The sequence below is a fragment of the Leucoraja erinacea genome, chromosome 24, assembly GCF_028641065.1.
Source record: "Leucoraja erinacea ecotype New England chromosome 24, Leri_hhj_1, whole genome shotgun sequence".
Lineage (NCBI taxonomy): Eukaryota > Metazoa > Chordata > Chondrichthyes > Rajiformes > Rajidae > Leucoraja > Leucoraja erinaceus.
In genome coordinates, this window is record NC_073400.1 from 11,801,618 (window position 1) to 11,824,292 (window position 22,675).

Sequence of the window (22,675 nt, forward strand, 5' to 3'; positions counted from 1 at the left end):
CTGGAGCATCCGGAGAAAAGACACATGGCCACACGGAGAACGTGCAAACTCCACACACACACACACAGCACCCGTGGTCAGGACCAAACCCAGATCTCTGGCACTGTAAGGCAGCAGCTCTACAGGAGAATTAAAATGGCAAAATTGCGTACAGCTTTGGTCTCCAAATCTGAGGAAGGACATTATTGCCTTAGAGAGTGTGCAGAGACGGTTCACCAGACTGATTCCTGGGATGTACGGCCTGTCTTATGAAGAAAGACTGGATAGACTTTGTTTTTACTCTCTAGAATTTAGGAGATTAAGAGGGGATCTTATAGAAACTTACAAAATTCTTAAGGGGTTGGACAGGCTAGATGCAGGAAGATTGATGCAGGAAGATTGCTCCCAATGTTGGGGAAGTTCAGGACAAGGGGTCACAGCTTAAGGATAAGGGGGAAATCCTTTAAAACCGAGATGAGAAGAACTTTTTTCACACAGAGAGTGGTGAATCTCTGGAACTCTCTGCCACATAGGGTAGTCGAGGCCAGTTCATTGGCTATATTTAAGAGGGAGTTAGATGTGGCCCTTGTGGCTAAGGGGATCAGGGGGTATGGAGAGAAGGCAGGTACGGGATACTGAGTTGGATGATCAGCCATGATCATATTGAATGGCGGTGCAGGCTCGAAGGGCCGAATGGCCTACTCCTGCACCTAATTTCTATGTTTCTATGTTTCATCTACTTCCTCACCTGATCACCATATTATTTGATTAATAGATTGAAAGATTCAGCATGGAAACAGGCCCTTTGTCCCACTGAGTCCACACCGGCCACCGATTACCCATTCACACTAACTATGTTATCCCACTTTTGCATCCACTAGGGGCAATTTACAGCGACCAGTTAATCTACAAACACAGATATTTTTAGAATGTGAAAGGAAAGTGGACTACCTGGGGGATGCCCATATGATCACTGAGAAGAACGGGCAAACTCCACACAGTCAACACCCTGGGGTCAAGACAGCAGCTCTACAAGCATTGTCATTGTGTTCTCGAAGACTGCGCATTTACATCCCTCTAAATTCCAAAGAGATACAACCTGCTGTATAAAGAGGTTTCAATGGTTCATTGCGCAAACACACAGTGAAATTATTTTATTTCTTTTTGCATACAGTCCAGTAAAGTATTGCCATACCTAAGCAAAATCCCAGATTATCAAAGTGTGCAGAAATAGTCCACTGAGATCGCATGCATGATCTGCCAGGTTTTGGCACCTTTCCAAAATCCTGTCCGCGCTCCAGGTCTGGTGGAATGGAGCCCGATCCAGGCGAGACCCAGGCTGCTCCCATATTATTCTTAAATGATCAAACTCGGACATTCCATAAGAGGAAACGGCCTTGCAGTCATTTTCAGATTCACATATTTCTCTCTGAAATCTCCTCTCATTCTCCTAATCTTCACCGAGCCTCTTCACCACAACACCTTTGTAGGACACTTTCCTTTTTCTGTTAAGAAATCTGTTAGATCTAGCGCCAAGACCTGTATGTCCTTCCAAAAATATTAAGTGAACTATAATATAAGCTTAGATCAGTAATACAATCTACCTTTTACAAATCCATGCAAGATCTCCGCAATTAACTCAAACCACTGCAAGTTCCTGCTAGTTTGTGTTTCCCTGCTTATTGTCTCCAAAATCTCACTCAGCTCTATTGTTAAAACAAATTACCTGAATTAACTTGGAGTCATAGAATGACACAGTGTGGAAACAGGCCCTTCAGCCCAACTTGCCCACACTGGTCAACATTTCCCAGCTACACTAGTCCCACCTGCCCGCATTTGGTCCATATCCCTCCAAACCTGTCCTATCCATGTATCTGTGTTACTGTTTCTTAAATCTTGGGATGGTCCTTGCCTCAACTCCCTCCTCTGGCAGCTTGTTCCATACACCCACCACCCTTTGTGTGAAAAAGTTACCCCTATTCCTATTAAATCTTTTCCCCTTCACCTTAAACCTATGTCCTCTGGTCCTCGATTCTGGGCTACTCTGTTCAAGGGATTCTGTGCATCTACCCGATCTATTCCCCTCATGATTATATACACATAATCATCTTTATAACAATTGTAACATAACTTTTATATACATTTAAACTGGAATCTCTGCAGCCATTTCATGAGTGAAGGTAGCATATTTACAACTTCCCAATCCTCGGGTACCTTTCTCATAAATGGGGAAGATCGAAATGATGACAATCTGCCATCATGAGTTCACTCTCCTCAACAATCCACTTCAAGTTAAGCAGTCATTGTCGCATCATACTTAGCAATTTTCAGCTCATCCATTAGCCTTGGTATCTTCACTTTCTACTGACATTGTGTCAGCATCATCTTCCTTTATAAACTGTTGTAACCTACTCATTAAATCTTCCCACTTTGCCTTGTACGTCAAAGCATTTTTCACCTTTTTTGTCCCTCATTGGTCTCAGTTCATCACTCAGTACTTATATATCTTCTCTTGCTGGAGATTTTTACATTCTATAGGATAGTATAGCGCTGGAGCAGGCCCACAATGTTCGTGCCAGCTAATCTAATCTTGTTTGCTTTCACATGACCTATATTTTCCATTCCCTGCATATCCATTTATCTATCTAAAAGGCTCTTAAATGCCACTATTGTATCTGCCTCCATCACCACCACCCCTGGCAGTACATTCCAGGCACCTACCACTTCACTGTGTAAAATAACTTCCCCCACACATCTCTCGAGGCCCGCGGCCATCAGCCCCTGAAGAGGACTCGGCGGCGTTAGTGGAGAGGTCGGTGCGTCGGTCAATGATGACACCGACCGACGGACAAGGACGGACATGCAGAGGTGAGGGCGCCATTGCTGAGGGAAGGAACCTGGCATGGGGGGGACCGCCATGAGGGAGGGGGAAGAACAATAAACAATGGAGGACCCAGTGTGGGGGACCTCCGTGAGGGATGGAGGAAGAACAAAGGGGGACCAGGTGCGAGGGGGAATTGGTAACTTTGTAAGCACCCTTTATGAGCGATTATTTATGGGCGACCTTGGGTATGAGGTTTAAGGTGAGAGGGACAAATTGAAAGGAATTGAATTGAATACTTTATTGTCACCTGTCACCTTCGAGCCTGCACCGCCATTCAATATGATCATGACTGATCATCCAACTCAGGTACAGGATACTGAGTTGGATGATCATATTGAATGGCGGTGCAGACTCGAAGGGCCGAATGGCCTACTCCTGCACCTATTTTTCTATGTTTCTATGCAAGCAAAGAATTTCACTGTCATCTGTGACAGGTGACAATAAAGTATTCAATTCAATTCCTTTCAATTTGTCCCTCTCACCTTAAAGCTATAGCCTCTATTCTTTGACATTTCCTCCCTGGGAAAACATGATCCAAAATAAACCAAATAAACCCGGCTATTATGTGCTCCTTAATGTGGTTGAGGATGGAACTTCACTTAAGTCACTAAATCTGAATGGGAACCTTGTTTTAATAAATTAAGTTGATTAAGTTAGGTTAGTTTTAATATATTAGCCGGATAACAGCTGCCCCATCTTATCACCAACTAGAGAGCGGTCCTGTGCTTTCATCTACCTCATCGGAAACCCTCGGACCATCTGTAATCAGACTTTACTGGAATTTACCTTGCACTACACGTTATTTCCTTTATCCTGTATCTGTACACTGTGGACGGCTTATTTGTAATCATGTACAGTATAGTCTCTCCGCTGATTGCCTAGCAGGCAATAAAAAGTTTTTCATTGTACATCGGTACACATGACAATAAACTAAATTAAACATTTTGGAGAACTGAAAGTGATTGCCATGGGTTATACAATCTGTGCTGAGGGTTCTGAAGAATGGTTTTAAAGTTAGAAAGAAGTCAGTAGCAAGTCAGTAGAAATTAAAAACTGTTCTTTATTTCAAGTATTGACAATGACCAAAAAAAAAAAAAACTGTTTGAGGAACTGAATGAGTCAGGCAGCATCTGTAGAAGATGATTTTTCAGGTCGGGACCCTTCTTCAGACTGATGGAGTAAAGGGGAGATAGCTGGTAGAGAGAGGTAAGGGTAAGGGGTTGGACAAGACCAGGTAATTGGCAGATAAACCAGGTGAGGGGTGGGAATGTAAAGACAATAATTAAGGCTGGAGGTGATAAGTGCGGAAGACCAATGGGTGTACATGTTGGAAGCTGGTAAGAAAGGGGTGGGAAGGGAAATGTAGAACCGGAGGGAGAGATGGGGGTTAGAGGGGAACGGTGGGTTGAGGAGGGGGGCATAGGAGGAGGAGGAGGGAAGTACAATGGTCGCAACGAAAATGGACGGGTGGGTGATGCGCAGATTGAGAATGTGGAGGAGGGGAACAGAAATGTGTGACTGGGATGGGGTGTAGAAAGGAAGGTGTGTATGGGGTAGGAGAGGCAGGTTCGGGGAGCTGAGATGTGGATAGAGGTGAAGGAGGGGGAGGGATTACCTGGAATAGAAGTTTTCAATGTTCATACTGCTGGGTTGTAGATCACCTTTGGAACATGAGGTGATGTTCCTCCAGTTTGTGTACTGCCTCAAGGCCAAGGGAGTATGGGAATTGGAAGAGGGATTAAAATAGCTATCAACCAGGACCTCCTGTCTCTGGCTGTAGAATTTACACTGACAAGTAGTATGAATTAGACACACAATAAATGTTATCCCAACCGATGATACATCAAATTTTATTTTAATTTAGTTGCTTCGGTGTCATTTGTTTCATTTTTCTTATGCCACCTTTTATATAATTTATTGGATATTCTTAGGTGCGACTGAATTCAAAGTTGTCTAAACTTATTCTAATTAAAACATAACAATCAGGTTAGACCAACCTTGTGAGACAAGCCACTACTGAGGTACAGTTAAAAGCACCAAAATCTTTTCACTGTACCTCAGTATCTGTGACAATAAAGTAAACTAAACTAAACCTTTCAACCAAGCATGCCTAGATTGTAGTTTGAATAGTCACCTGAAATTCCAGTGTGCTAATCTACTTCAATTTCTATTTCTTTCTTGATAATTCAAACCTTTTTATTTTTCTAAAACATGTATGAGGGGCGATTTTTTGAATAGAATTTATTTTGGCATTGAGACTGGAATAATATTGTATTTAATCTATGAAAGCTCTGACCAAGAATACAAAGTATATCAAAAGTAATAGAGTATTGAAAATATTATCAGACATAAGCACAGATCAATGTTAGAAATTTGTCTTGGAGTCCAAAACCTTCAGATTGTTTTATTGTATTCAATAAATTGATTAAGATTACACCTGTATGGCAAAATACGAAATAAACATCCAATATAATAATATATTTTGAATCATTCAGCATGCACACAGGCCTTTCAACCCATTAAGATTGTGTTGCCAAAAAAGACCCATTTATAACCTCTGGCACTAATCACAATTTATTTACCATATATACCATCAACTTGGACTTGTAGACTTTAGAGGTACAGTGTGGAAGCAGGCTCTGCGTCTACGCCTACCAGTGATCGCCCAATAAACTAGCACTATCCTACACACTTGGGACAATTTACAAAAGCCAATTAACCTACAAGCCTGTACATCTTTGGAGTGTGGGAGGAAACCGGAGCACCTAGCAAAAACCCATGCGGTAACGGGGAGAATATATAAACTCCGTACAGACAGCACCCGTAGTCAGGATCAAACCCGGATTTTTGGTGCTGTGAGGCAGTAACTACCATTGCGTCACTGCCGCCCTTCTCCAGAGATTCACTAACCTACGACTACCAACTTCTATCTGGGAGCCAGAACTTCATTAATATATCAGCAATTAGTTATGCAGATGAAATTTTGATATCAGAACCTTTGTTAATACACCTAACGGGCTCAAAAAGCCTAACAGCATTTTTAGTTGTCATATCAAAGTTGCACCATCTTCAACAACACATGAAGGTGGCGTGAAAACATTTCTTATCCAAGAGAAGTGATTAAAGCTCAACACCAGACAGCACAGTGGCATAGCAATAGAGTTGCTGCCTTACAGCGCCAGTGATCTAGGTTCGATCCTGACTACGGGTCCAGTCTGTATAGAGTTGTACCTTCTCCCCATGACTTGCGTGGGTTTCTCTGGGTGTTTGGTTTCCTCCCGCACTCCAAAGATGTACAGGTTTGTATGCTAATTATCTTTTATAAATGTAAATTGTCCCTAGTGTTAGTGTGCAGGGATTGCTGGTCGGTGCGGACTCGGTGGGTCTAAGAGTCTGTTTCCGCGCTCTATCTCTAAACTAAACCACGTTTTTCTTTAAAGAATCCCACAAAATTCTCCTCAAAATTCCCAGCTTCCCACTATGTCTGCAGATGGCAATGTGGTAACATTATACATAATCGCACATTTCTGTATATTCCTTTGATATTTCCTCCATCTGTCAGAAGCCAGATGTTCTATTGTTTGGTGATAAGGTTGCATGTAAAATGTAGCTTATGCAAAATAGCTGTAGGTGGCTATTTTTATGAATGTACTGCGAATTCACAAGAAGCGGAGAGGCTTCTGCACTATCCATTTCTAGCAACTGTCCAAAAAGATGAACAATCCTCAGTATCAAAGTGGGTGTGAATCGAGACATCGTGATTAGGTCTCCTATTCAGATAATTTCACATAAAACCGTTGGCAGATGCAACATCCTACTCTGAATGCAGCTATCCTCCCAATCCAAGATGTAATTATGGACCTGTTGAGAATTTGGATTGTTTTCCTGATGAATTTGGGTACGTTTTCATATTCCAACTGGATCTATTAAAAACATGGGCCCATGGTTTCTGCTTTGGATGCCAATGGTAATTCAATTGCAAATAATGCTAATTTTCTGTCGTTTAAAGGCCAGTTGGATTGAAGTTCAGAACCAGCATTAGGAGGAGGGATAAGGATGATAAAAAGTAAGGAAACCTTGGACTTCCAATTTCCATTTCTCCATATACTACCATTACACCTTTAAGTCAACCACCATAGAGTAGCTTGAGGTGGATCAACAGCACTCTATAAAATTGGTTACGTTGGTAAAACCATATAAAATGGCCTGAAGTGTTTGACATCCTATTTAAGCACCAGACATAATGACTTCTGGAGTCTACACAGCTGTTGCCAAGACCTTGCAGGTCTCATTTGTTTAGCGTGATTGATGTTGTATGGAATTGGCTGCTTCAACCGTGGAAAAATACATCCATACAAAGGCCTGCAACTCCTTTTCTGAGCTTTACACCTCCATTCATTCTGGCTCCAGTCGTGGACAGGACCTGTGGAAAGCTAAGCAATGTCTCACAGATTCACTGTCACCACTGAGCGGTTATTTTCTTCCATCAGTGCACCCCAGGAGACAACATCTGTATCCAGCTGAGCACAGTTTGGAGATAACTGTGGTCTCCGATACATACATTTCACAGTTCTCCCTGTCTGATTTCCTCACTTGGGACATCAAACAACCCAGCAAAAATGCAATGATCTGTGCAATTGGACTCAGTAAAGCATGAGTATCCAAACTGGTATGTGGTATGCATTAATTCTTTTCAATGACAATGTAGCATTTGAGTACTAGTTATCCAGGACTTACAGTACATAAACTGCTACCAGCAAGGTAAAAATGGCGTTAGCAAGTTAAACACCCTTTAGTTGTTGCTGAAAAGATGTTGTCATAATTGTGAGCGGCAGAGTTCTTGCCTTACAGCCACCAGAGACCCAGGTTTGATCCTGACTATGGATGCTGTCTGTACGGAATTTGTACATTCTCCCTGTAATTGCGTGGGTTTTCTCCGGGTGCTCCAGTTTCCTCCCACACTCCAAAGACATACAGGTTTGTAGGTTAATTGGCTTCTGTAAATTGAAAATTGTCCCTAGTGTACGAGGATATCGCTGGTCGGTGCGGACTCGGTGGGTCGAAGGGCCGGTTTCCACACTGTATCGGTAAATTCCAAAGTCTAAAGTCAATATGGTTGTTTTAAACTAATCACTGAATAATTAGTAGTACTGATTACCCCATCTCTGATGATAAGGGACACCAAGATTTCATTGATCTCCACCACATCTTCCTCTACAATTGTGAGTTGGGAAATAAGGAGAACGTCTTTCTCGAGGATTTGCATGGCCCTTCTGCATCAGTGGGAGATTGAACAGATTGATAATTGTAATGCATTTGCTCGACTATAAGGGAGAGAGACAAACTGCAGGACAAGTGCATTTAGAGGATGGAATACCAAGAGAACGAGAGGAGCACTTGCATAGTAAGTGGATTATTGTGATTCGGAAAGCCATCTAAGAAAATGTTTTGAAACAAGAAACTGCAGATGTTGGTTTATACCAAAGATAGACACCAAGTGCTGGCTTAACTCAGTGGGTCAGGCAGCATCTCTGGAGAAAAGGGATGGGTGATACTTCAGGTTGGGATACTTCTTCAGACTTCTGTCTGAAAAAGGGGCCTGACCCGAAACATCACCTATGCTTTTTCTCCAGAGATGCTGCCTGACATGTGTAGTTACTCTAGCACTTGGTGTCTATCTTTGGAAAAGATTTCATTTTGTTTATTATTGTCACAAGGTACACTGAAAAGCCTTTTAGCTACATGCTATCCAGCTGGCGAAAAGACTACACATAATTACAATCAAGCCGTCCACAGTGTACAGATACAAGATAAAGTGTAAGATAAAGTCTAAAAGTCAGATTAAAGATAGTTTGAAGGTTTCCAATGAGGGAGATGATAGGTCGGGACTGATCTCTAACTGGTTAGAGGACGGTTCAGTTGCTTGAAGACAGCTGGGAAGAAACTGTCCCTAAATCTAGAAGGATATTGGTGATATATTGCCATATTAGGATGCACCTGCAAGTTTCTAACATTAGGTTTTACCTATTCTTCAGAGTTTGGAAAAATGAGTGAATCTTGCTGAAAAAATATACAATACTGAAGAGGCTTGATGGAATCAAAAACCAGATCAGAATAAGGCTGAGATAAGGTTCCCTCCCCAGATGCTGCCTGACCCATTTAGTTCCTCCAGTACTATGCATTTGAGAGTTGAGATAAAGGGTTTTATTTTTCATTTCTTCTCTCGGTTGGTTGTGAACCTTTAGAATACTATATCCCAGAGAGTTGTGAATGCTGGATCATTAGGTATATTTGAGACTGAGATGGAAATATTTCTATGTTGCAGGGAAATTGTGGGTGATGAGGATCAGGCAGGAAAGTGGAGGTGAAGCCAATCATTGAATAACACTCAATGCCTCTTCCTGTTTCTATTTCTTTCATTCCTATACAAATTTCCTCGGCTTAAATATCATGACTATATCATAAATCAAATTTCATGTTCAATATGACAAACTGAATGATTACTAAGTAACCTTTTAAAATAGTGGAAAATGACTAGGGAAAGCGATGCTTGTGAAATGAACTGGAATAAATTTAAAGTCCACTCTGGAGAATTTTGTATGAAGGAAGAAATAATACATAATATGAGAGTAATTAAGAAATCAAGGAAATGCACTCATTGAGGATATCCCTAAAACAGCAGCTCATCATAGAAAAGTGCTGTATGACAATATGATCTTCCCAGAGATCTAACCCAGGTCTCACCAGAATCTACCAATCAAAATATTGCAAAAACACAAGTATAAAATATATATTGGTGATTTATTTCAGCTAAAACCATCAACAAGCTGTGGAAAGCCTCTTCTGAGCTGTTCTGTTTGGAACGTGCAATCCATTACAAAAAAATAACATTTATGATATATCCAGGTCAAGGGAAGGATTTGCAGAATCAATTTCAGTCAGATAGCACTTGTATGTATTGTGTTGGTTACAACTGTGGTTATAGAGTCATACAGCATGGAAACAGACCCTTCCACCCAACTTGCCCACACTGACCAACATGTCCCAACTACACTAGACCCACCTGCTTGCATTTGGTCCACTTCCCTCTAAACCTGTCCTGTCCATAAACCTGTCTAATTGTTTCTTAAAGATGGCGATAGTACCTGCCTCAACCATCTCCTCCGGCAGCTCATTTCATACATCCTTTGTGTGAAGAGGTTACTCTTCAGGTTCCTATTAAATCTTTCCTGCCTCACCTTAAATCTCTGGTTCTCAATTCCTCTACTCTGGACAAGAGACTGTGCATCTTTCCCAGAGTAGGAGAATACTCTCATGATTTTCTACACCTCTATAAGATCGACCCTCATCCTCCTGCGCTCCAAGGAATAGAGTCCTAGTCTTCTTATCCTTTTCCTATAGCTCAGCCCTCTTGGTTCACTACAATTCCTGATTATGTGCCTAAGAGCCCTTGATGCATTCATTGAATCATAAAGATTTTGAGAGAACATTTAGTAAAGAAACCTCCTTCTAAACTTTTCACACAAATTTCAGTTAGATATACAACTGTGCCTGGGAAGTTCAATTGGTACAGGTATTGGTCTTGATTTATTATTGTCACCTGCACTGAGATACAGTGAAAAGCTTTGTGTGCTGTCCAGTCTAATCATACCATACACAAGTATAATCGAGTCATACACAAGTACAACAGATAGTGCAAAAGGGCAGAATATAGTGCTTTGGAGCATTATAGTCTGCAAAAAGGTAGGTTGGAAGATTAAGCCTACACTCATGGGAGGCCCACTCAGTGGTCTGATAACATTAGTCAAATAAAATCCCACAATTGATGCCTACTGGCCTTCAAATCACACAGCTGTGTTAAATACTGACTATGGCACACCCAACCATGTGAGAATGTCTTGAGCATTACCCTGCTGTGTAGTCACATCAAACTAAAAATTGTTCTGAAACAAGCCAGCTTTGTTTGCATTTTTCCAATGCAAATCCTGAACAATTTAGCACTAATCAGAAATAGCAATTGCTTCACTGGAACACTAACATTAATGTACAGTACAGGGCCGTGGACCTGCAGCAGCCTGGGGCTTACCTGGGCTTAACATGGATCATGGGCACTCCAGTACTACCAGCATGTGGACTTTGGAGTTTTTGTTTTGTAAATGGCACCAAAATATGGTGGACTGTGCATTTGTGGGTTGTGCAAAATAATGTCACTGTGCTGTACACACATGACAATAAAGAACCATTGATGCATTCTTAACCATCAACAGTGATCACATTGATCTAAATTTCTAACAGAGAAAACAATAAATACATTGTCTAGTGCAAGGTATCTTGAACAGTTGTAAACTTTGATTAAGGTTAGAATATTGAGTGGATAGATGTTCTATATTAGGATATAGATATTCTATATACATAGGAAATGTGTTAAAAAATATATATAAATTATATATATATATATATATTAGTTTCAAATCAGTCAGCATAGTCAGCAGCAGAGATGATCTATCTAGTCTGCATAAAGATGGGTCTGAGGTTAATATTGAGGGTTAGTTTAATTATGTGTGGGGTCACAATAGAGCCAGGGAAATAGACAAGTTATATTTTCATTCTCATATAATATCAGTTATCCAGTCGAGATCACCAGCAATTTATAAACCAGCGAATAAAAGATGAATAATAAATTAAATGGTGCATTCATTAAGATTCAATTTGGCCCACAACAATGATCAACAGTGTTTGTTTTAAGTAATCTAATATTTAATGTAGAATTCACATTTTCTAAATGACACTTTACTGAATAATGTGCAGGGTGAGGTGGAGTGTACATGATATAAAGATAGAAAAAGGATAGGAGTGAATCATACACAATGGCTCATTTATATAATAAATCTGAGGCATGTATTCCATTAAAAGCATTGCAAACATCTGGAATAATTATAATTATTAGTAGAAAACAAGGAACGACAGATGCTGATTTAAAATAAAAAGACATCAGAAACATCACTTATCCATGTTCTCCAGGGATGCTGCCAGACCCACTAAGTTACTCCAACACTTTTTGTCCCACAATTATTATGCAAGTTCATATCATGGACAATGTGTTTATTAGGTTTTAGTTTTAAAGGTACAGCATGGAAACAAGTCCTTCAGCCCACCGAGCCCACAGTGACCATCGATCATCCATTCACACTAGTTCTATGTTACTCCACTTTCTCATCCACCCCCTGCACACTGGAGGCAATTTACGGAGGCCAATAAAGCTGCACGTCCGCACGTCTTTGTAATGTAGGAGGAAACTGGAGCACCCGTAGAAAACCTACAGTCACAGGAAGAATGTGAAAACTGCGCGCAGACAGCTTCCAAGGTCGGGGTCAAACCCGAGTCTCGGGCATTGTGAGGCAGCAGCTCTACCATCTGTGCCACTGCACTGCCCTTAAATTGGAGTCAATAATTATTATTTTTCAGGTTCATGTTATATGTGTGTGTGTGTGTGTGTATATAGATGGAACTTGGAGTGGTTTATCATTGACAATTGGAATTGGAATTAGAATCTGCAGCATCAGTATCAATTGCTTCTTTGTTTCTTAAATTTTGATACTTTCACTTACAAACAAAAGGATGACAAGGGGATAAATTAGTTGAAATAAGCATTGGTTTTGATTACACTGTATCAATAATCAACAATTAATAAATGGCAGAAACTGAACATTTAAAAGAGAATGTAGACAAAAATGCTGGAGAAACTCAGCGGGTGAGACTACATCTATGGAGAGAAGGCAACATTTCGTGTCGACATCCTTCTTCAGTCTCGACCCGAAAAGTCGCCTATTCCTTCTCTCCATTTATGTTGCCTCACCCGCTGAGTTTCTCCAGCATTTTTGTCTACCTTCGATTTTTCCAGCATCTGCAGTTCTTTCTTAAGCATTTAAAAGAGAATGCTCTTTCAGATGTACTAAAGATGGAAGTTTAAAATGAATATGCTATTAAATTTATTCCTCGAGAATTCATTTCACGTTGGATGTAGAAAACCAGATGCTTAAATATTAGTGACCATATTTGTAACTAACAGAAAAATCAAATACGAATGATTTCAGGAGCAAATTTGGTGGCACGCAGCTGGTAGTGCCACTGCCTGACAGGTTAAATTCTGACCTTGGGTGCTGTCTGTGTGGAATTTTGTACGTTCTCCCTGTGACAGCGTGGGTTTCCTCTCACATCCTAAAGATATGCTAGTTTGCAGGTTAATCGCCCCAAATGTGGAGTGAGTGGATGAGGAAGTGTGATATCAAAGAACTATTGTGAACGGGTGATCAATGGTTAGTATGAATTCAGTAGGCTGAAGAGCCTGTTTCCATGCTGCATTTCTAAACTAAACTAAAATTAAATGTGACCAGCAATATATGTTCGAGATCTTCAATAAAATGATGGAGAAGGTGGATAAAGATTGCATAAAACAACATGTTATATCTAAGTCCTACTGTGACAAAACATTTAAAAACCCTCTATCTAGAACCATGTTGCTTTTAGAGCAGTGCCCCATTGTGTTGTACTAATTTATCTGCAATAATAAATTATGGGCGGCACAGTGGCGCAGCAGTAGAATTACTGCCTTACAGCATCAGGGGCCCATGTTCGATCCTGACTACGGGTCTCCTCGTGCAGAGTTTGTACGTTCTCCCTGTGACCACGTGGGTTTTCTCCAGTCGCTTCGGTTTGCTCCCACACTCCAAAGACGTCTGGGTTTGTAGGTTAATTCGCTTCAGTAAAAATTGTCCTTGGTGTGCAGGATAGTGCTAATGTATGGAGTGATCGCTGGCTAGTGTGCACTCGGTGGGCCGAAGGGCCTGTTTCCATGCTGTACCTCTAAAGTCTAAAGTAAAAGTCTAAACAGATTTATAGTACAAAAAAATAATTCAAAATAATACCTTGAATACGTTATTTGGCTACGATGGCTGGATGAGCCCATAGCACTGAAGTTCAACATTGTAAGATTCTCCATATTAGGTTACAATTAAAAAAGTAATCTTAAATGAAATGCCAGTGGCAGAAATGTTACATTTCTCTCAGCTGTACAACCCATTGCTACGTGCAGCATTCTGCTGTGACGGAAGCTCCAGAGGGATTACCAGTAGACGTGAGCATATTGGCATCGCAAACAGATCCGCCAGTAGATTTCCATGCAACGTCCACTTTCCTGACCTCTCATCTGAGATGTACTATGCAGAACGCGTGTTAACTCTCACATTAAAATCAGTTTTACAGTGTCATCCATCATTCTCTCAATCAGCCCTTCCATCGGTGCTGGTTGCAATCAGTAGCCAGCATTAGTCCCCAAGATGGCATCGTCTTTATCATCAGAGAATACGTAAAAGATGACAGAGTCACAGCAGCCATGTTCAATTCTCAGTTATTAAATAGCATGATGTAAATTCCTTTCTTGTGTAGTATTTTACTCCTCCACATTTATATCATATCCTTTGCTACATATTTCAAACACACTGTCACATAAATCATTACCCACTTCAATAATTAAAATGCATAAAAACTTGCGTAAATTTAATCATATTTTCAAACATCGTTAATAAACATTCCATCAACATCATAGCAAGCTTCAGGAAATACTTAAATTATATAAGTAACAATTTACTTTCACCACTATTTCCAGCACTCAATCCACAATAATTAATAAATATATAATAAGAAAGGTCCGGACCCGAAAAGCCATCGATCCATTTTATCCAGAGATGCTGCCTTATCCCACTGAGTTATTCCAACACTTTATGTCCTTTTCTGTAAACCAGCATCTGCAGTTCCTTGCTTCTACACAAAAGAAATAATGAACTGTGGGGCGGCACAGTGGTGCAAATGGTAGAGCCACTGTCTCACAGCACCAGAGGACCTTGGGTGTAGTCTGTGTGGAGTTTGCACGTTCCCTCTGTGACCACGTGGCTTTCCACTGGATGCTCCAGTTTCCTCCCACATCCTATAGACGTGCGGGTTTGTAGGTTAATTGCCATCAGTAAACTGCTTCTAGTGTGCAGAGAGTGGATGAGAAAGTGTGATAATATAATGGAACTGATGTGAACGGGTGATCGATGGTTGGCGTAGACTCGAAGGACTGAAGGACCTGTTTCTATGCTGTATCTCGAAGCAAAACTACATTTGGGACGTGTGAGGATGAAGCAGTCAGCAGAAAGAGGGTCAGCTAAATTATACGTTGTAAACTGAACTAATAAGTTGGCATTGTTAGAAGAGGGAGGAAATGAACGATCATCAGAGCCATAAATGGTGGAGAATAAGAAGAGATAGTTGTAGGTGGAGGCTGAAGGTCAGGTAATTTTACTTGGGCCCACAAGGTGATTGTGGATGGTTGAGGATGAGCTGAGGTAGAATTCAAAAGGAGGCACACAAATGAAAAAGAAAATCATGTTCTATTGAGAAATAGCAGAAAAACAGTGAAGTGGGAACATTGATGATACACAAAAGGACGGAACTATTGGAATGCAGAGGTCCAGGAGTTGTAAAACTGAAAGAGATTGCAGGGATTGGTGGTACGAAAACCATGGAAGGACAAGAATTTTAAAATCAAGGTTTTGACAGAACAAAATCCAATGTGGATTAGTCACAAAATGATGGAGTAACTCGGCGGGACAGTCAGCATTTCTGGATAGAAGGCATGGGTGATGTTGACCCGAAATGTCACTCATTCCTACTATCCAATGCTGCCCGTCCCGCTGAGTACTCCAGCATTTTGTGTCTATCTTCAGTGATACTCTTAAAGCTAGATAGAGCTCTTAAAGATAGCGGTCAAGGGAAATAGGCAGTAATGGGGATGATCAGCCATGATCACAGCGAATGGCGGTGCTGGCTCAAAGGGCCGAATGGCCTACTCCTGCACCTATTTCCTCTTGCCTATTGTAAACCAGCATCTGCAGTTCCTTCCCATGCATCCAATATGGATTGGCAGACATGTTAAGGGTTGACATGGGATCTGCATTGATAATGGTGAACAAATTATTCATTCTGTCAGTAATATTAACATAACATGACAGTAAAACTGTGGCCAAAAAGGTAAAGTGACACCAAACACTATGCATAGTTGCATATGACTCGGACATCCCAGTTTGAGAGAAAACACATTAATAAAAATTTCTAATGCAAGTCTACCAGCAGGAATCATTTGAATTATGCTTACAAGTTGATTGCCAAGAATACATTAGCTTATTGCCAGTTGCAGCAATGAGATTGTCACTTTTGTAAGCATTTGGCCTGACGCTGTAAATGTGTAGACTGAATACTCTGTATCAGTCTGTAGACAAAGGTGCAGTGCTGGCAAATTAGTACAACACAGACTCCAAACTTGGATTGTGTTGTCAGAGAAGATCATATGAACAATTGAACTTTCTCTGACTTTACATTGCGCATCTTCAACTGCAAGTTGGGTGGACTTTGCAGCAAGGTACTGAAGAGCAACTCTTTGGAATAGGTCCAACAGCCATGATTGAAAGGCGGAGTGGACACGAGGGGCCGAATGGCCTCATTCTGCTCCTATAACATGAGCTTGTGAACATCTGTTTATTTCCTGTGACATGTTATGGCATGAGATTCCTTGAAAGATAAAAATAATAAATTAAAAATGACTGAAAAAAAGATATTTATAACTCATTCATCAATTTAAAAGTAGGAAATTGACCATTTGCTGTCCTTCCATTTCCTAAGATTGTCTACAACATGAATGAAGGCCATTTTGCCTATAGAGCTTATTTAGCCCATAAAGAGCTAATCTATCAATCACATTCCCCGCTTAGTTTCCCACTCTCTCTCACACATGTAAATTACAATCTTCCTGATTCTCTCGCCACTGATCTAACTGAGAGGATACTTAATTGACTAACCTGCTTGTCTTTGGATGTGGGAGAAAAAGAGCTACAACTAAGGAAAATCCATTCTACATCCTGTTTTAACCTTGCATGTATGGTGCAATCTTCAGTTCACAGTTTGAATAATGTTTTATAAAGTTAATTAAAATAAGCTTCCCTGTTTCATCTCCAGCCAGTTTGATATTACAACAACTGATAAATGCTAGGAATCTCTTTGAACTTATTAGAAAGGAAAGTTCTTGGCACAAAGGTTATTAGCTTTTTGTGAATAATTTGTTTTCTGGTCGGCAGCACAAACAATCACTTTGACATTGACGACAATTTCTAAACCCACTCACTTTAAAATCTCATCTCTCACTTAGTTAACTTGGTCTTCCAATGATTGTAAGAATGAAGGTATGCATGTTATCCTTTCATTATCCCACTTCCACAGCCAATAATGGACCATTGTGGGCTCCACCTTTCCATGGCCATCGGTGTTGGCTCTGATTTGTTCTGAATCTTTTCATCGCTCCAGTTTCTTTATCCCCTGATTCTCAGTCTGAGGAAGGGGCACTGGGCTGCACTATGGCGCAGCGGTAGAGTTGCTACCTTACAGCGCTAGAGACCTGGGTTCGTTCCTGGCTACAGGTGCTGGCTGTACAGAGATTATACGTTTTCCCTGGGTGCTCTGCTTTCCTCCCACATTCCAAAGCCGCACAGGTTTGTGTGTTAATTGGTTTTGATAAAAGTTGTAAATTGACCCTAGTGTGTAGGATAGTGCGAGTGTACAGGGATCGCTGGTCGGCACGGATTTGGTAGGCTGGAGGGCCTGTTTCCGCGCTATATCTCCAAACTAAAGTAAAGTGTTTTCACCCGAAACGTCACCTATTCCTTTCCTCCAGAGGTGCTGACTGACGCGCAGTGAAACTGCAGCATTTTCTGATAATCATAGATGTAAATCAGCCTCTGCAGTTCCTTCCCACACAGGTATGCATGTGTAATGGATAAGAACAAAAGTAAACTTATGATTTCTAATGTTGTTGTAGATCATTGTCGCTGGTCATTGGAAATTTGCACCAATGGACCAATAGCATGTATTTAATTTGCCTGCACACTGAATGGAATTGTAGATGTCTGTAAGTAAGTAAGTACATTTTATTTATATAGCACGTTTAAATCAACTCGCCCGCTCGGTGATGGTGTCCCAGCGCTGTGCCGTCGCCGAAGCCGGGGTTCCGGCCGGTCCTGACAGGAAACGCCACTCCAGTCTGATGGTAGGCCGCGAGGAAGGGGCGAAGAAGCAGTTCGGAAGGAAGCCGCCTCTCCGACCAGGTAGGGACTAGGAAATAAAGTTGCCCCCTTCCTCTGCACCCCACCCACCACACAAAAGACCTCCAACTAACATTTTGTTTTTTAACAGGACTAAAAGTAAAAATAAAAAAGGGTGAAAGGACGGATGTCTGGATGTGTAGGAAGGAACTGTCTTATACCAAAGATAGACACAAAAAGCTGGAGTAACAGCGAGTCAGGCAGCATCTCTGGAGAAGATGAATAGGTGATATTTTGGATTGAGACCTTTCTTCAGACTGAGAGTCAGTGGAAAGGGATATGAGAGATAGAGAAGGTACATAGAACAAATGGGTGAAAGGTATGCAAAAGCCATGATCAAGGGAAGGTGGATTCCACAATGGTCCATTGTTGGCTGTGGGCTAGGTGATAACGAATTATACAGACAGTGAAAGTCAACGGGATGACAGTGAAACTAGTACGATGACTAGGGTGGGCGAAGGACAGAGAGAGAGGGGGGGTGCAAAGGTTACCTGAAGTTAGAGAATTCAATATACATACTGCTGGGTTGTAGGCTGCCCAAGCAAAATATGAGGTGTTGTTCCTCTAATTTGCATTTGGCCCCACTCTGACAATATGAGGAGGCTCAGGACAGACAGGTCAATATGGCAATGGGAAAGGGAGTTAAAGTGTTTGGCAACCAGGAGATTGCTTAGGCCAAGGCTAGATGGCTGGAGCTACCTATAAGGTTACAATCACCTGCCGTTCATGCACAGAGATGCATTTCATTATCACCCTGGATATGATAACATACATAATGTGAATTTTAAGTTTAGGGTGCAAGGTGAGGAAGAACAATTGACACACTCTGGAAGCAGCAACTCCAGATGCATTTGTTGCAAAGTGCGTTTGGGACTTGCAATCCAATTCAAATCAAAACTTGGATCAGCACTCAAGCAGTGTTTTGTGTCCACTGCCTGTTCATTCACACATGTAGTCACCATACTGTACAAGATGGCACCTAAAATGTAGGACTCCTGCTATGGATGCAGTGTTGTCTACTCTTGTACTCAGTATGATTGTGCCGAATGTATGGTAGAATTATCACCAATATACAAAAATAAAATAATTTCACTCTACTGAGGTACATGCGACAATAAAGTACCATGGAATTATTGAACCATTGAGTTCTATGGATGAGGACATCCTATCAGCTCCTCTATTGCCCAGTCCTTGAGCTTTTAACCTCAGCTAATATTTATATGATTGCGTTCAAATTTTGAACCAAAAATACATTGGCTCAGAGTTCTGTCAAGTCACAGTGAAAGTTCACGCCAGTTTAGAGAAACTCAGGGCGGGATCCATCAATGGAATTGAGCCAAGGATGAATCAGTGGTGTGCATAACATCAAAGGGATATGTATTTCTTAAACCACTCTATAATCAGTGCACTGGAAACATTTCACTTCTCTAGTGAGCATATTAGGCCTTAACAATAGTAATGATTTTTTTCAAGTTAACATTTTGGTGTGAAACTACATATTTCTTCTCCAATTCTAATAGTCAAGGAAAATGCATTACGCTGTAATTCATGGTTCAATGGATGCAGCAGTACCATAAACAGTGAATGTCATTTCTTAATGAAAGGACACAAAGTGCTGGAGCTAGTGTAGATGCTGTCTGACCCACTGAGTTACTCCACCACTTTATTTCCTTTTGTGTAAACCAGCATCTGCAGTTTCCTCATTTCTTAAGGAGTTTCCTTTGGTCAAAGTTCGAAATGTGTAAAGTCAGGTTCCAGTCAGAGCTATTATCGATCAGTGTTTGGAAACACAACTCTTTTATCCTATTAATGAAGGGAGAAAAATATTAAAGTGACAGTAGATGACAGAGGTTTATTAGCAATGCAAAGGCTGACTGTGTCAAAGGGTCACCGTATTTTCATGCTCATTTCTTTTTAAAATGATCGCTCACAAAATCACCATCAAAATATTGCAACCCTTAATTCAATTAAGGCATGTCAGATGTAATATTAAGATGGTATGCTTCATCTAGTTTATGTTCCATTAACTTATTTTGTTCCTAAATAATTACCATCATTGAAGGAACATATTGCAGAAACGATTGACCTCAACAAACTTTACTCATTAATCTCTTTGATGACATGGTTCAGATCACACTGTGCTTAAATTAAGCTTCGTACACAATATTAAAAGTGCATCAGGCATGAAATGAACTTCACTGTAAAATCTGAATTAACTAAATCACAACCAATTAAACATAATTGAGTCCAAGTAATTCCAAAAATGCAGGAAAAGGTAAATACTAACCAGAAGCTGACGGATTATGAATTCTTGAAGATTAACTCATTATTGTGAACAGTAAATAAATCAAGGAGTTTAGAGCAAGCAATAATATGGTTTAATAGAAAATTAGGGAAATCTATGCTTCAGACACCAGAGTTCTGCATCCCCGTAACTGTACAATTTTACCTCATGTTCCAATGCTGGATCTGTGATCCACTGTTAAACCTCTTCCAGTATTTTATTTTACGTCGGGATCAACACCATTTCCACTTTGGCTCCTGTTCATCTTTTCACACATTAGCAGTAGAAATTTGCTAACCAGCTTCTATTCTGATTATGATCTACTTTCACATTATGCACAAATAAATGTTAACGATGCTTCAACTCTTGAAAGAGATCCCCTATTTTATTGACAAACCCCCAAATCTTGAAAATTGTTTTCAAAAAGTCTATTGGAGATTTACAAGCGTTCACCTTCACGCATGTAAATGACTTATTTGAGTTTTTCTGCATTCTTACCACTAGTATGATTCATATTCTACAATTATATCACAAGGGTAAGGGAAAAGTAACAATCAAATAGTTAACTTTTCATTCATTTAATAAACTGACAATATAACAATCATTGGAATTAAGGTCATTTATTTATTTAAAACAATCACATTGTTGTTTTGCACAACATAGGTCTGAGCCCAGTTTCAATATAGCCGAACAATGCAGTTAAGAATCTACAAATTTCATTGAACCCCATTTGTAATATTGAGAGTGTTACATTGTATTCAATAGCAGGTAACTAACTGTATGCTTTGTAAAACTGAAAAAAAAAGTAATGCAAATGCTGCTTGTGCAGATTCATCAAACCTGATATACTAAACCTATTTAAAAAAAGAGGCACAAATGATCTACACCGTTAGATGTGTCTATTATCAGGATTCGACATGTTAGGATAAATACTACAGTACAATTTCATATCCTCTTTCAAACATTGTAGAATGGTTTCTCATGTAAGTCATTCATCCCACTTCATTACAAAGGCTTCAAACTCTTACCAGATTGTACTCCACACAGGAGGAGTGCTGCAGGTTTATATAATACTAGGAATCCTTTGGCTGCAGTGCAGTACGGGCTGAAACAGCAGCAGCCTAAAAATGATGCATTCAATTGAGAGAAGTACTTTCAATCATCTCTTGCAGCAAAGCAGCCTTACCTTAGCCTGTGCTGCTTCCGGACAAGTTCTCATCAAAACGGTCTTCAGGACACTCTCGCAGACAGAGTGGGGGAAGGAAAACTGGTTCCTAAAGACTTAAGATAACTTTACTTTTTTTTAAATGAAAACTGACTCACAATACAAGAGGAGGAAACGTCAAGAGAGAGGGAGGGAGAGGGAGAGGCAGAGAGAGAGAGAGAGAGAGAGAGAGAGAGAGAGAGAGAAGGAGAGAAGTGTTGAACTGTTTAGGTCAGCATCATAGTAAAAGCACTGCAGTTTCCCAGCAATCCCTCCAGTGATACATTGCTGTATTTCACAGCACTCACAGCTCATTGGCTGCTGTGTTGTTCGGTAATGCCGATTCTCGGCATTAATTGGGGATGGTCCCTTTGTGATGCACTCTCCACCTCTGCATCGAGTATTGCTGGATCAGCACAATGAGGGAATATCAAATGCAACTGAACTGGCAGCTGACTCCAGCACCAGCATACGGTATGAGGAGTCTCATGCCGTTTCAGTGGCAATCTTGCGTGCGTAAATGATTCAGCAAAGGCAGACTAACAGAATTGATCAATGGATAATGCAATTTAAAAAGAAGCAGTATCCCAATGTGAAAACAAAACAAGGAAACGATTCTGGCTCTTGTCAACCTTGCAAAGTGCATTATTCATTGTTTTTAAAAAAAGGCAGTTTCAGCAGCTCACATAGGTTTACCCTGCACAGATGCTGATTAAATAAGATACAGAAGGTAAACACATCATTAGCAGACAAGATGAATGGATTAATAAATGGCATATTTTAAGCATTTAGTGTGCATTTTTTCCGACCATATTATGGGTTTAAGGTATTAATTTTTATTCAACACGCCAGCAGCATTTTACTATCAGTCGAAGAAAGAAAAAGCAACTCAACTGATCAACGCTTGGTCGATGTTGTTAATGTATATAATATTTTTGAAGACAACTCGCATTCTATATTGTAACGCGTTATTGTCCAGAGAAAGTGGAATATAAGTGATGAGTGTGAACCAACTCCTGATTTTGATGTGAAACAGTCCAGATTGTTCTCGTCAGTAATCACACTGATGGACGTCCATAAAATAATTTGCTCTATTATCCTAGGTAAATAAGGCACTCTATGCACTGCATGCA

At 40.5% G+C, this 22,675-nt stretch overlaps 1 protein-coding gene across 2 annotated transcripts in view; it reads right to left on the bottom strand.

Moving 5' to 3' along the window:
- Positions 1 to 21,765, bottom strand: part of LOC129708647 (synaptotagmin-B) — a 525,824-nt gene extending 504,059 nt beyond the window's left edge. For both annotated transcript variants that reach the window (XM_055654536.1, XM_055654533.1), the window contains exon 1: positions 21,525 to 21,765. The gene's annotated coding sequence lies outside the window, so the exon portion shown is untranslated. The remainder of the gene's footprint in view (positions 1 to 21,524) is intronic.
- Between the last annotated feature and the right edge of the window lie 910 nt (positions 21,766 to 22,675).